Here is a 14,509-nt window from a genome sequence, read left to right on the forward strand (position 1 = left end):
AAACCAGCAATGGAATGTTGGACATACCTGCAGCTTAAGCTGGGACAAGCCCCAGTCATTGTGCCTTTCAATGTAACTAATTGTCTCCCACCTGGGAGTCTGTAACTCACCTAGCTGCGAGAAATGGAAAAATAAAATATTATTCTATTCCCTGACACTGATATCTTTCACCTTCCTGAACTGAAAATTCACCAACTAAAATATAAGAATACACCCCCAAGCAGAACAGCCGTATTTGTCAAAAATTATTTTCATAAAATTACACAAGGGTTTTGCGTGGGTCAGGGTTCTAAGTGTAAGTAGTAGCTACATAAGTTCTTAATTAACATAAATACCATTAATCTGTTCCTAGAATTCCCCAAAGAGGATGGGAATAGGAAATGATAAGATACATTGGAATTCAGTGGCTGATTCAGTCATCTACAGTCACCAGTACGAAAGACGCTACATCATCTACAATCTTTCCCGCTGTGTACCACAGAACATGGTTCGCCTTCAAGCATTGCAGGTGACATTAAAGAAATACTTTACAATTCATAAGATCCACTCCCCGCCATTTCCAATTGCTTAGTGGGTAGATGCACTGCATGGTGTGGTAATTAGCAATACAGACCAGGACCAGATACATCAAAGACCAGATCCTCAACTTTGTGGAGCTAGCTGGCCCCAGCAAGGCTTACAGTAGGGATGCTGCAATTAGATCTACCATTTCTGAGCGAGGGAGGGAAAAATCAGCCGGGTTTCTCACCCCTGACCGCTGTCCAGTAACACTTTCTGGAAGCGCATGTGATGGAAACAGGGGAAAATTTGTATTATAGCTTTTTTACAGTACTTTAGGTAGACGCCGTAATGTGACTTAAAGACTGGCTACAGAGTAGTTGTGCCTTTAAAACATTTTCCTCGACTCCGTTTCAGAGGCGAGGCCGTTACACAACACTTCTAGTTAATCCACATTTCGGTTAAGAGTCGTCAGTCCTAGGTGGTCTTCCTTATTGATATTATTTCCTATATTTAGAAATTAATGGTGTTAGACGGTTACTTGACATTCTGAGTCAGTTCCGTCTTGGGTATTAATTAATTCTAGTTTGCAAACTGGGGTAAGCAGACAAATTCATTGGGGGTGAAATTCAACTTTGGGAGGGTGGGGGGAACAAAGCGGACAGTAGCGAATCGGCCGCCCGTTATACTCCCCACCTGATTTTCCTTACCATTAAAGTCAATTGAAGAAGAAGGGGCGTTCCGATTAAAACCAAAACAGAAATTTTGGGGGGTGGTGTTTGAACACCCCCTCCCCCACCTACATCCCTGAAGCCTTCCACATGTAATGAATTACAGTGACTGCTGTCACCCAGGCAAACAGAGCAGCAAGATTCCACAATCAGCAATAAGATGGATGACTCACTAATCCGTTTCTGATGCTGCTGAGGGGGGGTAATGTGGGCCAATAGAATCCCCCACTCCTTCTTTGAATAAAAATAACATCTTCATCCTCACTGGAAGTACCAGACAGTCCTTGGCATAATGGGGGTGATTTTAAACCCCAAGAGCGGGTGGGTTGGGGGCGGGTGGGAGTTGAAAACAGTTATTTTTTGGGTCGCGACCCCAACCCGGCTTTATTTCCGGGTTTAACGTCAGCGTGAAAAAGTACAGGCTTCCCGCTGGGAATGCAAAGTCTGAAAATTTTGCAGTTGCGACCCAAAAAAACAACTATTTTCAACTTCCACCCGCCCCCAACCCACCCGTTCTTGGGGTTTAAAATCACCCCCAATGTCTCATTATGCACATCCGACAAAGTGGCATTCCTTCAGTAATGCACGGAAGCATCAGCCTAGATTTTGTGCTCAATTTCTGCAGCGGTCTTTAAACCTACAACCTAACTGACTCATCTCAAGACAACTCCCTACTGAGCTAAGCTAGCACTCTCAATCGCATGTGGTATATAATTAGTAGTTTACTGTTATTTGAAATAGTTTAAAATTATTTGTACTTAACCATTCTGGCTGTGCAGTAATAGAACCATGAAGCAAGAGCTCTGACTGTCAGGTTCTTCCAATGGGCAGGGCATGACTGGCTTTGGGGTTTGCTCATGGTGTTACTATTGGTCTGACTAAGTCATAAGCATGTTTTGCATTATGACTTGACTTAAGCTTTGGGCCATCTTTTCTAATGCATTTGACAGCCTGATTTATTTTGATATGACATTAACACACAATTAAAAGAAAGTTCTCTTGTGGTTCCTGACAAGCACAAACCACTGAGTATCATAAAGATGCCTTATTTTCTAGAGCGAGCAACCTCTTTGCGACACTTTCCCCTCTCTACTTACAGTCGGGTGTTTCTGGGTCAGGGCTGAGAGACCAAGTCACTGAATCAGTGGCAATGTGGGAGGCTGACACCCCACATTCACTTTCATGAAAATGGCTCCCTGAACCCAATAGCATTTTTGTAGACCCACATTTCTTGGATCTACAATGTCAATCTCCCTAGCCTGGAGCTGTTTATAACTATGGAGTGCAGTCAAGTGAGAGATACCTGCTCATGTCTTGTTGGCTGCACTCCTATAATAAGAAAGGACCTGCATTTATATAGTGCCTTTCACAACCTCAGCACGTCTCAAAGCGCTTTACAATCAATTAAATATTTTTGAGGTATAGTCACTGTTGTGATGTAGGAAACCCAGCGGGCCAATTTGCGCACAGCAAGGTCCCACAAACTGCAATGTGTTGGTGACCAGGCAATCTGTTTAAGTGATGTTGGTTGAAAGATAAATGTTGGTCAGGACAACTGGAGAGAACTCCCCTGCTCTCCTTCGAAATAGTAGCATGGGATTTTATTTTATGCCCACTTGAGATTGCAGACGGGGCCTCGGTTTAACGTCTCATCCGAAAGATGGGAAAGCATCCCACAGTGCAGCCTGATAGACTTCATAATCAGAAGTACTCGCCAACTTTTCTTGACAGTCATAATCTCGAGCTGTGACTTGTTTGCGGGCCACTCTCACAGACCTGCCATAGAACAGTCTCCCATTTCTTTTCTTTTCATTTCTGACAACGCATCTCTACCTGATCTTTTCAGCTGCTGACGGACCCACTGGAAGTTTCCACTTTTTTTCCGTTTTTAGTCGATTACTATTTTTTTTTCAAACTGCGTTTTTCCTCCCAACACTAGCAGTATTCTACAGCAGGTTGCGTCCCAGAAACGTGCAGAGCTGAGTGCCAAAAATGAGAAGGAAAGTGATACCCAAGGCATATTGTCAGCAGCATTGTGTTAAATGCACACCCTATTTATAGCAGGATTTTCACTGTACATAGTGTCAGCATCAAGCATTTTCCAGGTCAGAAATAGTTCAGGTAAGGCTTTTTTTATTCATTCTTGGGATGTGGGCATCGCTGGCAAAGCCGGCATTTATTGCCCATCCCTAGTTGCCCTTAGAAGGTGATGGTGAGCCTTCTTCTTAAACCGCTGCAGTCCGTGTAGTGAAGGTGCTCCCACAATGCTGTTAGATAGACAGTTCCAGCATTTTGACCCAACGACATTGAAGGAACGGTGATATATGTCCAAGTCGAGATGGTGTGTGACTTGGAGGTATTGGTGTTCCCATGTACCTGCTATCCTTGTCCTAGGCGGTGGAGGTCGCGGGTTTGGGATATGTTGCCGAAGAAGCCTTGGCGAGTTGCTGCAGTGCATCCTGTGGATAGTACACACTGCAGCCACGGCATGCTGGTGGTGGAGTTAGTGGATGTTAAAGGTGTTAGACGGGCTGCCAATCAAGCAGACTGCTTTGTCTTGGATGGTTTCGAGCCTCTTTAGTGTTGTTGGAGCTGCCACCATCCAGGAGAGTATTCCTTCACACTCCAGACTTGTGCCTTGTAAGTGGTAGAGAGATTTTGGGGGTTTAAGAGGTGACTTAGGGTATATCTTCCCCAACAATCTGTTTTAAACTCAGCAGTGTAACATTTCAGTTCCTCACACAAGTTATCCTTAGGTACTCTCTGAGTGAGAGTGACAATTTACCAGCTTTGCTAAACAATAGGCTGAATTCATGACCATTAGCAACTAATCCAAGAGCATAGGCCCATTTAGGATCCTTTCAGCCCATCAGAGAGAGGAGACTTTTATCTTGGAATGAACTTCCAGGCAGAGTAGTATAAGCGAAAGGTTTGGAATCATTTAAGAAAGAATTGATTCAGCAGTTGTGGGGGGGAATGGTGAATTGTCGGGTCGTTCTTGGTGGATGAATCAAGTTGGGCCAAATGGTGAGTCTCATTCTTAAATATCTTGTAGTTTAAAGACAAATCCTTAATGTTTAAAGACAAGTCATTATATCACCGTATCATAGTAGGTACAGCACAGGAGGAGGCCATTCATCTGCATCGTGCCTGTGCTGGCTCTTTGACAGAGCTATTCAATTAGTCCCACTCCCCCGCCCTTTCCCCATAGCCCTGTAAATTTTTTCTCTTCAAGTATTTATCCAATTCCCTTTTGAACGTTATTATTGATTCTGTTTCCACCACCCTCTCAGGCAGTGCATTCCAGATCATAACAACTCGCTGTGTAAGAAAATGTTTCCTCATGTTGCCTCTGGTTCTTTTGCTGACCACCTTAAATCCGTGTCCTCTGGTTTCCGACCTTTCTGCCACTGGAAGCGGTTTCTCCTTATTTACTCTATCAAAACTGTCCATGATTTTGAACACTTCTATCAAATCTCCTCTTAACCTTTTCTGTTCTAAGGAAAACAACCCCAGCTTCTCCAGTCTCTCCACATAACTGCAGCCCCTCATCTCTGGCACCAGTCTAGTAAATCGCTTCTCCACCCTCTCTAAGACCTTCACATCCTTCCTAAAATGTGGTGCTCAGATTTGAACACAATACTCCAGCTGTTTTATAAAGGTTTAGGATAACTTCCTTGCTTTTGTACTTTATGCCTCTATTAATAAAGCCCAGGATCACAAATGCTTTCTTAATAGCCTTCTCAACTTGTTCTGCCACCTTCAAAGATTTGTGTACTTACACCCCCATGTCTCTCTGTTCCTGCACCCCCTTTAAAATTGTACCATTTCGTTTATATTGCCTCTCCTCATTCTTCCTACCAAAATGTATCATTTCGCACTCTTCTGAGCTAAATTTCATCTGCCATTTGTCTGCCCATTTCACCAGACTGTCTATGTGCTCCTGAAGTCTGTTACTATCCTCCACATTGTTTACTACATTTCCGAGTTTCGTGTCATCTGCAAACTTTGAAATTATACCCTGTATACCCAAGTTCAGGTCATTAATATATATCAAAAAGAGCAGTGGTCCCAATACTGACCCCTGGAGAATACCACTGTATACTTCCCTCCAGTCTGAAAGACAACCATTCACCTCTACTCTCTGCTTTCTTAAAAAAATATTTTTAAAAGGCCGATTAATCATAATTCTCAGAGTTGACATCAGTCACCTTGATCAGCACAAAAACTCACTAAGAAAAGAGGGGCTTGGGGAGTCCAAAAGCAGATCAGATCAGCAATTATCCATAGGTAGAGATGGTGTCAGTTTAGGCTTAGTGGGTAGCATTCTGGCCTCTGAGTCAGAAGGTTATGGGTTCAGGTCCCACTCCAGGGACTTGAGCACAAGATCTAGGCTGACAATCCAGTGTAGTACTGAGGGAATGCTGCATTGTCAGAGGTACCATCTTTGAGATGTTAAAAGGAGGACCTGTCTGTTGTCTCAGGTGGATGTAAAAGATCCCATGGCACTATTCAATGAAGAGCCAGGGAGTTCTCCCCAGTGTCCTGGATTTATCCCTCAACCAATACCTAAAAACATATTGTCTGGTCACTATCACATTGCTGTTTGTGGGACTTTGCTGTGTGCAAATTGGCTGCCACATTTCCTACATTATAACAGTGACTACACTTCAAAAAGTACTTCATTGGCTGTAAAGCGCTTTGGGACGTCCTGAGGTTGTGAAAGATGCAAGTTCTTTCTTCTTTCTTTTATAGCAATACAATCAAAAGTAAATGAATAAGAGATTCTTAATGTACAGCCACTGTTAGGTTTCTCTTGTCTGGCGACAAGGAAGCGTCTCCCAGTATTCCTATGTCCACAGCTGGATAGTGTTATGTGAAAGCCACACAGCAGCTGTGAGCCTCTGCTGACTAGAACCACCAGCAACTTTGTTACGTTCAATTTTGCGACACATTTGAGTAACTAGGATAAACATTAAAGAAAAGCACGCTAATGTCATGCAAAGTGGCCGTAAGTCGGTGAATAAATGCATCGTAGCCAAGTAAAGCAGCTAGGCTTTGTAACCAAAAAAATATCATAACCTTACAACAACTTGCCCCTATATACATAAATGATTTGAACTCAGGAATCGTCAGTTCAATTTCAAAATTTGAGAACGACACCAAATTGGGGAGTATTGTTAACATTGAGGAGGACTGCGACAAAATACAGGAATGTAAGGAATCTTACAACACCAGGTTATAATCCAAATATTTTCAAATAAAACAGTTGGGCTATAACCTGGTGTTGTAAGATTCCTTACATTTGTCAACCCCAGTCCATCACCGGCATCTCCACATCAAAAATACAGGAAGACATTAATAAACTTGCAGAATGGGTGTGCAATTGGCAAATGAATTTCAATATAGATAAGAGTGAGGTGGTACATTTTGGTAGGAATAATGAGGCCACGTACTCCCTGGAAAATAAGAGTCTAAATGGGGTAGAAGAGCAAAGGAATTTAGGGGTACAAATCACTAAAAGTGGCAACACAGGTTAATAAGACCATAAAAAAAGCATACCAAGCATTGGATTCATTTCTAGAGGGATAGATTTGAAAAGCAGAGAAGTTATGCTAAACTTATACAGAACCTTGATTAGACCACACTTGGAGTCCTGCGAACAATTCTGGTCTCCACACTATAAAAAGGATATAGAGACACTGGAGAAGGTGCAAAAAACGTTTACCTGGGTGATACCAGAAATGAGAGGTTATACCTATCAGGAAAGATTGAACAGGCTGGGGGTCTTTTCTCTAGGAAAGAGGAGATTGAGAGGTGATCTGATAGAAATCTTTAAGATTATGAAGGGGTTTGATAGGGTAGATGTAGAGAAGATGTTTCCACTTACAGGCGGAGACCAGAACTAGAGGCCATAAATATAAGATAATCACTAATAAATCCATTAGGGAATTCAGGAGAAACCTCTTCACCCAGAGAGTGGTTAGAATGTGGAACTTGCTACCACAAGGAGTAGTTGAGGTGAATAGCATAGATGCATTTAAGGGGAAGCTAGATAAACACATGAGGGAGAAAGGAATAGAAGGATATGTTGATAGGGTTAGATGAAGAAGGGTGGGAGGAGGCTCACATGGAGCACAAACATGGCATGGACCTGTTGGCCTGTTTCTGTGCTGTACATTCTTTGTAATACCTTTAATGTAATGAAACGTCCCACAGCACTTTACAAAAAGGGGAGACTGAACATCAAACAGGAGTTTGGGACAAGGGTTAGGAGACGTGTTCAGACATTTTATATGTAGAATAATGGATACCTGGGAGTGAGTTACAGGCTGGAATCTAACCGGTAGGTTCGTTTGATTTATATACAGAATAATAATGGATTCCTGGGAGTGAATTGCAGGCTAAGATCACACCGTAATTATGGATGAGGAAAGCCATTCTACCCATCCTGGCTCATACCTCCAGGAAAGAAAACTACAGACCTCCATCACAGCACCCAGCTGTTTCTTACAGGGGTCGCCCGACTGCCTACCTCTCTCCGTGCCCAGATGGCTTTGGAGAAGGAGCATGTGTTGTCCACCAGTACGCCTGAGGCCTTCCGCAACTGGTGGGTGCCACAAGGGAATACAGTATAGACACTGATAACAACATTATCGTTTCATTGGTAAGGTTTCTTTTGGTTTCGTTCGGACTTTGTTGCATCTTTTCATTTGATTGGACCATATGTTTGTTTATTAGGTTGGTGGTCCCTTAAAGGGGCACCTGTTATGTTGATTCCTGTTAGGTGACACTGGGCCGATTCAGTGTCACCCTTATTGGTCCATCAAAATAGGGCCAGCTGTTTCCTAAATGATTGCAGGGTTTTTGCCGCTGCTACTGATTGACCAGAAGTGCATTTCACGTGACGGTCATTCTGTGTGAAAAACCTCTCGACCACAGTCCAAAATTGGCCTTTCACTTAATTAACTCCTGCCCTCCCTCCCCAGTTCTATGGTCGTGGTTTAATTTGAGTACTATTCCAGGTTTACTTTTTCAATAACTTTCACTATCTTAGATAACTCTTCTCAGTTGCTTCCTATCAAGGCTCCAGCCTTTACCCTTACACTTCAGTCTCCCTTGACCTGGGGATATCAGTCTGCAAGAGTTGTGGTGACTTAAATAACAATGAACACCTGGGACCGAGAGTGAGTTGCAGGCTGGAATCTAGGTGAACGAAAATGCTAAAGAAAGTTTCAGCAGTGTATATAATTGCACCCAAAGCCCCTCTATTAGATTGCACCCTCCCTGCCACTCCAGGGGGCATCTATCATTCCAGAGTATACTCTCCTCGCCCTTGACGAGTGATGACACTGACAGTAAAGTACGAAAGTTTTTGATGTCACTGCTACAGTATCCAGTTGACAGATTACACACGTTCATAGGCAGACAAACCCCGGAATAAATGCCAAGGGCAAAGCAGTATGGAAACATGAGCTCAAGACGGAAGCGTTTAGAAAACAGCCCTGGCTTCGTTGCCACTTTCTGCCAGTTTGGAGGACATCAGCAGCGAGATGAACGGCAGATAATATTCATTTGCCTAACTTTAAAAGCGTCACCTTCATCAGACAGAACAACCCTGGATCGACCCCCACCCACCCATAAAGACAATATATCTTTATTTAAAAAAACAAAAATTACACAAATATTAAAACAAAAGCAAAATACGGCGGATGCTGGAAATCTGAAATAAAATATTAACACCATCCTAGCACAACATTTACCATATTTAAAAAAAAACTTGCTGGGCGTCTCGAATGGATGCAGTAAATGTCAATCATGTTACAGTAATGTTACGGTATGTTACCTCGGTAATCCTGGCGGATGGAGCCTTTCCCTCCCCTACATGACATCCAGGAGTCGATCAGCTACCCCTTCCTTTTATTTTCTTTAACTCGAACCTAACGAGGAGAGAGTTGGCGATCGGTAACTTTAGCACATGGCGTGAAATCCCTGCGACATTCAGCCCTGTGTCGGTTCCATCCCACCATAAAAAAACTACTGAGAGCTCCGCCCCTGCTCAAGTTATCATTCCTGGTGTGTGTGTGTGTGTGTGTGAGAGAGGCTTTCAGACGCTGTCACCGACACGCCTCCTTCCCCAGCCAGCAAAAAAAAATTGGCTTCAATTGAGTTTGAGAGTCAAGAGAGAAAAAAGAAACACAAAAAAAACAAGCAGCCATCTCTACTGGACATAATGTAACGAGTGGGAAACAGACAGTCTCACTCCAAAAGTTATCATTTCTAAACTTCCTTTTACTTCATTCTGTGGAACTTTTTTGGGCCAATTATATTCGGGGCGTTCAGTGCCAAAGGGAGTCGTTTCTCATACGTGCACATCGAAAAAAAATAATCATGTTACAAAATTTATACGCACGGGGTTCAGGAATGCAACAGTACTGCGGCGTTCCTGATCCGGGACTGGGCTGGGCTGAGTTATTAGTGTGTACAGCACCCAGAAAGGCGGCACAACTCTAATTAATGGACAGACCGTTCATTTAATGGGCTTATTTCTGTGCGTTTTTGGCCCTATGTATTCTTTTGTAAAAGTTTTGGGATAACTTGGGATATTTAAAGTGGCCCCTGCCTTCGTAAAAAACATGTGTAATAAGATTTTTATTTCTTGTGCAAATGTACCATGCAATTGCTTTGAAATACATCGATCTTGAAATTACGCAGAGGGATACTAGCGTACGAATAAAGCATTCGTCTGAAATTCCTGTCTCCGCTTTTTTTTTAGCACGGATATTAATCCAGTTATTTTAAACAGCTCAAAGTCTCCACTGAAATAGCAGAGAGGAATTTCAGATGGATGTATTAGGCAGTGGTACACTAGTAACCTAACGAGGTAATTGTAAGGCCATTATACTGTCACTTGTGGGAGACCACTGTGGGGAAAATGATGGATGGCTCTTCCAGCTCTGACAGAACCCGCACTTCAAACATTAACCTGTCTCTTTCAGAAACTGATGTACCTGGTAAACTGCTGTATATTTCCAATATTTTCTATTTTTATTTCATTTTCTGTTCCTTCTAGCTTTTTTAATTCACAAAACAACAAAAAAAATTGCCAAGCATTTTTTCACGAAGGTCAAACCCTTTCTAAGTGACAGTGCCTAGGGTAAAGTTTCCTCCAAAACGCTTTTACTTTGTCTTTTTGTGCAAGTGGGTTGTTGGGGCATGGAATGCTTTGCTATAAGGAATAGTTGGTTTAAGGGAAAACTAGATAAACATTTGCTGTAGGGTGAGCTAGCACACTAGAGGCTCAGCTGTGGCTCAGTGGGTAGCACTCTCACCTCTGCATTATTACGGTTGTCGGTTCAATGCCCACTCCATGTGACTCAAGCACATAATCCAGGCTGACACTCCAGTGCAGTACTGAGGGAGTGCTGCACTTTTAGAGGTGCTACCTGTCAGATGCAATGTTAAAGTGGGGTCTTGTCTGCCCTCTCAGATGGATGTAAAGGATCCCACAGTGTGATTTTCAAAGAAAAGCAGGGGAGTCCTCGCTGGTATGCTGGCTGATATTTATCCCTCAACCAACTTCACAAAAACAGATTATCTGATTGTTAACACATTGCTGTTTGTGGGGCCTTGCTGTGCACAAATTGGCCGCTGTGATTCCTACATTACAACAGTGACTACAATTCAAAAAAAGCACTTTGAGATGGCCTGAGTTGGTGAAAGGTGCTATATAAATGCAAGTCTTTCTTCTATTGGGAAAGAGCAAGGCAGTAGGATTAGTTTTGATTGCTTTGGCAAAGAGCCAGCACAGATACTGTGAGCCAAAACATCTTCTGTGCTGTAAACTCCTATGGTTGTAAATAGATGAGCACATATTAACAAACAGTATGATTTGAATAAAATACATTGAAAAAGACATCCCTCACAGGCCGAGTGAGTAATGGTGCCAACCAGACTAGAAGATGATCCCAGGTTCAGTATCTGGGCTTTTGTTGAGATAGCTAATGGTGTTACAATTAGTCTCAACTCCCCTCGCTAAGAAAGAGAGAAATGAGCCAGGATTCCCACTCCTGATCAGTGACCTCCCTACTGGAAAGTATGAATGCACAGACACTGGGTGAGGACAACAACAAACAATCAACAACAACTTGCATTTTATATAGCGCCTTTAAAGTAGGAAAACATCCCAAGGCGCTTCAGAGGAGTGTAATCAGACAAAAAATGACACCGAGCCAAAGGAGGCATTAGGCCTCCCTATCTCTGTAACCTCCTCCAGCCCTACAGCCCTCTGAGTTCCTCCAACTCCGGCCTCTTGTGCATCCCCCACTCCTTCGCTCCACCATTGGCGGCCGTGCCTTCAGCCGTCTAGACCCTAAGCTTTGGAATTCCCTCCCTAAACCTCTCTCTCCCCTTTCAGACTCAGCTTAAAACCTATCTCTTTGACCGAGCATTTGGTCGAGCATCTGACTTAGCTGCACACACCCTATGTTTGGAGAAACCTGCTGCCATTCACTGTATAGAGTCACACACGAAGAATAAGCACTTGAGCAAAGCACCAGAGAGTGACAGGTACCAGAGGAACTTTACCCCAGAATGTCAATGAGAAAAACGGGAGGAAAATTGGAGATGCAAAGAAAAATATTCAGCGTAGACAAATCTGCTATAGCACAATGTTACAGCACTTGTCAACACGGCGATAGATCTGCGCACCTTGCTGGCAGCTGCTTCGGCCTGATATTCAGCCTTCAGTCTGGCGAGCTGCATCGGGACGCCTGTTTGGCGCTCCCTACCCCTCTTCCCCACTGGAATGGGCAGCCAAGCAAAAGTCAAAAATCTACCCCAGTGGCTGTAAACAGCAATTAACACTGTTTCCCCAGGATTTCCGCCAATCTTCCGCTGAAGTGACGATAGTTAATTTGAAGAAGCCCCGCGGAAATTCCAGGCGTGTGTGTCTTTTAAAGCAAGATGGCGAGACAAAGGAATGAGGGAAAACAGAAGTCATTGTAATACAGGTAACGAGAGTGAGAAACCACAGTGTGATCAAAAACACAGAGTCAGAGTAATACAGAGAAAAACAGGGCGAGTGACAAACGGGCAGAGAATATCAATTAGTTCTGGACTTTCCAGACATTTGCTTTATACAAGAAACCACAAAACATAACAACTTGCATCTGCCTTAAACAAAATCTGTTGATTATTAAATAAAAGCAGAAAATGCTGGAAAAGCTGAGCAAATGAGGCAGCATCTGTGGAGAAAGAAACAGAGTTAACGTTTCAGGTCAAAGGCCTTTCGTCAGAACTAGAAGATGTTGAAGAGTTAATAGTTTTTAAGCAAATAAAGAGCCAGAGAAAGGGGGAGAGGGAGGGGAGGGGAGGAAAGAACAAAAGGGGAAGGTCTGTGATAGGGTAGAGGGCAGGAGCGATTAAATGACAAAAGGGATGATGGTGCAAGGCAAAGGAGGGTGGTAATGGGACAGGTTAAGAAACAAAAGATCGGTCTAGAGGAGCTGGAAATGGCAACAGTCCAACAACAACAAAAAATGGGAGCAGTGGTTATGGTCTGAAGGCCATTTATTTTTTCATTTATTTTGTTGTTATTGGACTGCAGCTGAAATCGTTGAGTGGGGAATCATCAATCAATTGTCCTGAGGACTGGGGAGGGGGGAAATTGGCCAGGATTCCTGCTCCTGATCATTATTCAGTGACCCCTGTCACAAAGGTGCATGTGTGAATGAATGTTTGGTGAGGATTGGGTTGGGCTCGGCTGTGATGCCCTCTCATGGTCAAACAGCCTCAAGACACTCCCTGTCAAGGTGGATGCATGAAGAATGGTCACTTGGGTGAAGTACCAGAGGCTCCAGACACCAGAGTCAATGGGGTAGATCTTGACTTTGTGTGAAACAGGTTATAGCCCAGGTGATTTTAATGGATATAGAAATCGGGAGAGATGTGAAACAGGCTGCCGACTCGCTAACACCCATTTTACACTATCGCACAAAGTCAAGATCTACCCCAGTGTCTTCAGGAGAGGAGGTCAGAAATGGGGGGGGGGAAGGGAATTATGATGAAGTGCCTCGCAATGGGGGTACTGCCCCTTTAAATTTAAACACAGTTCCAAAATGGAGGTTTGCATTTGTACGCGGAGAGTAAAACACTACAGTTGTGTCTTAGGATGTACTTGGGTTGGTTACAACTTTGTTAGATTAAATGTGCAATTGATTGTCTTTTGCAACAGCTAGTTTAATGCACTCGTTCTCCCTGGAATGCAGTCATAATACAATGTTATTCTAATGTCTATTTCTTTACTGGTAAGTTGTGTAATCGAGGACAAAAAGTGTCTGATTGTGTGGCTGACTGCGGGAGAATAATGGCTGAGTCTGACTGCACTGAGAGGCTATGTTTTTAACTTTTCACATCACGGTCTGTCTAACAATTGTTTTTTTTCCTTATTTGATCAAATTTTGTGTATTGTGAGGGACTGTTAGCCCTAGTAAATGGAATATTTTTATACTTTGGGCACCCACAGGAATCGCTAAGTGAGGCACAGCATGAATTCAATGCAGAATTTACACTGACCCAACAAAGTATCTTAACCACACTCTCAAAACAACATCCCCCGTTTCAGTGTTGTGGCATTCCCATTTCCCATCCCAGTCATCTTTATTGCCTTAGTGTCAGCCGTAGATCAGTGGTAGCACTTTTGCCTCAGAGTCAGAAGGTTTGGGGCAGAGTCTAAAAATTAGAGCCAGACCTTTCAGGAGTGAGGTTAGAAAACACTTCTACACACAAAGGGTGGTAGAAGTTTGGAACTCTCTTCCGCAAACGGCAATTGATACTAGCTCAATTGCTGATTTTAAATCTGAGATAGATAGCTTTTTGCCAACCAAAGGTATTAAGGGATATGGGCCAAAGGCAGGTATATGGGGCTAGATCACAGACCAGCCATGATCTTATCAAATGGCGGAGTGGGCTCGAGGGGCTGAATGGCCTGCTCCTGTTCCTATGTTGTGGGTTCTAGCCCCACTCCAGAGATCTGAGCTCTTAATCTAGGCTGACGCTTTAATGCGTAAAAGATCCCAAGACACTATTTTTGAAGAAGAGCAGGGGTGGTCTCCCCGGTGTCCTGATCAATATTTATCCCTCAACTAACATCACTAAAACAGATTATCTGGCCATTATCTCATTGCTGTTTGTGAGACCTTGCTGTGCGCAAATTGGCTGCCGTGTTTCCTACATTACAACAGTGACCACACTTCAGAAGTATTTAATTGGCTATAAAA

The 14,509-nt window shown here is 43.2% G+C and overlaps 1 protein-coding gene across 1 annotated transcript in view; it reads right to left on the bottom strand.

Moving 5' to 3' along the window:
* The window catches only part of LOC137334026 (ETS domain-containing protein Elk-1-like), a 77,021-nt gene extending 67,775 nt beyond the window's left edge, over window positions 1-9,246 (bottom strand). Inside the window, exon 1 of the mRNA XM_067998445.1 lies at window positions 9,076-9,246. The gene's annotated coding sequence lies outside the window, so the exon portion shown is untranslated. The remainder of the gene's footprint in view (window positions 1-9,075) is intronic.
* Window positions 9,247-14,509: the final 5,263 nt, after the last annotated feature.

Source organism: Heptranchias perlo, chromosome 17, assembly GCF_035084215.1.
Source record: "Heptranchias perlo isolate sHepPer1 chromosome 17, sHepPer1.hap1, whole genome shotgun sequence".
NCBI classification, from domain to species: domain Eukaryota; kingdom Metazoa; phylum Chordata; class Chondrichthyes; order Hexanchiformes; family Hexanchidae; genus Heptranchias; species Heptranchias perlo.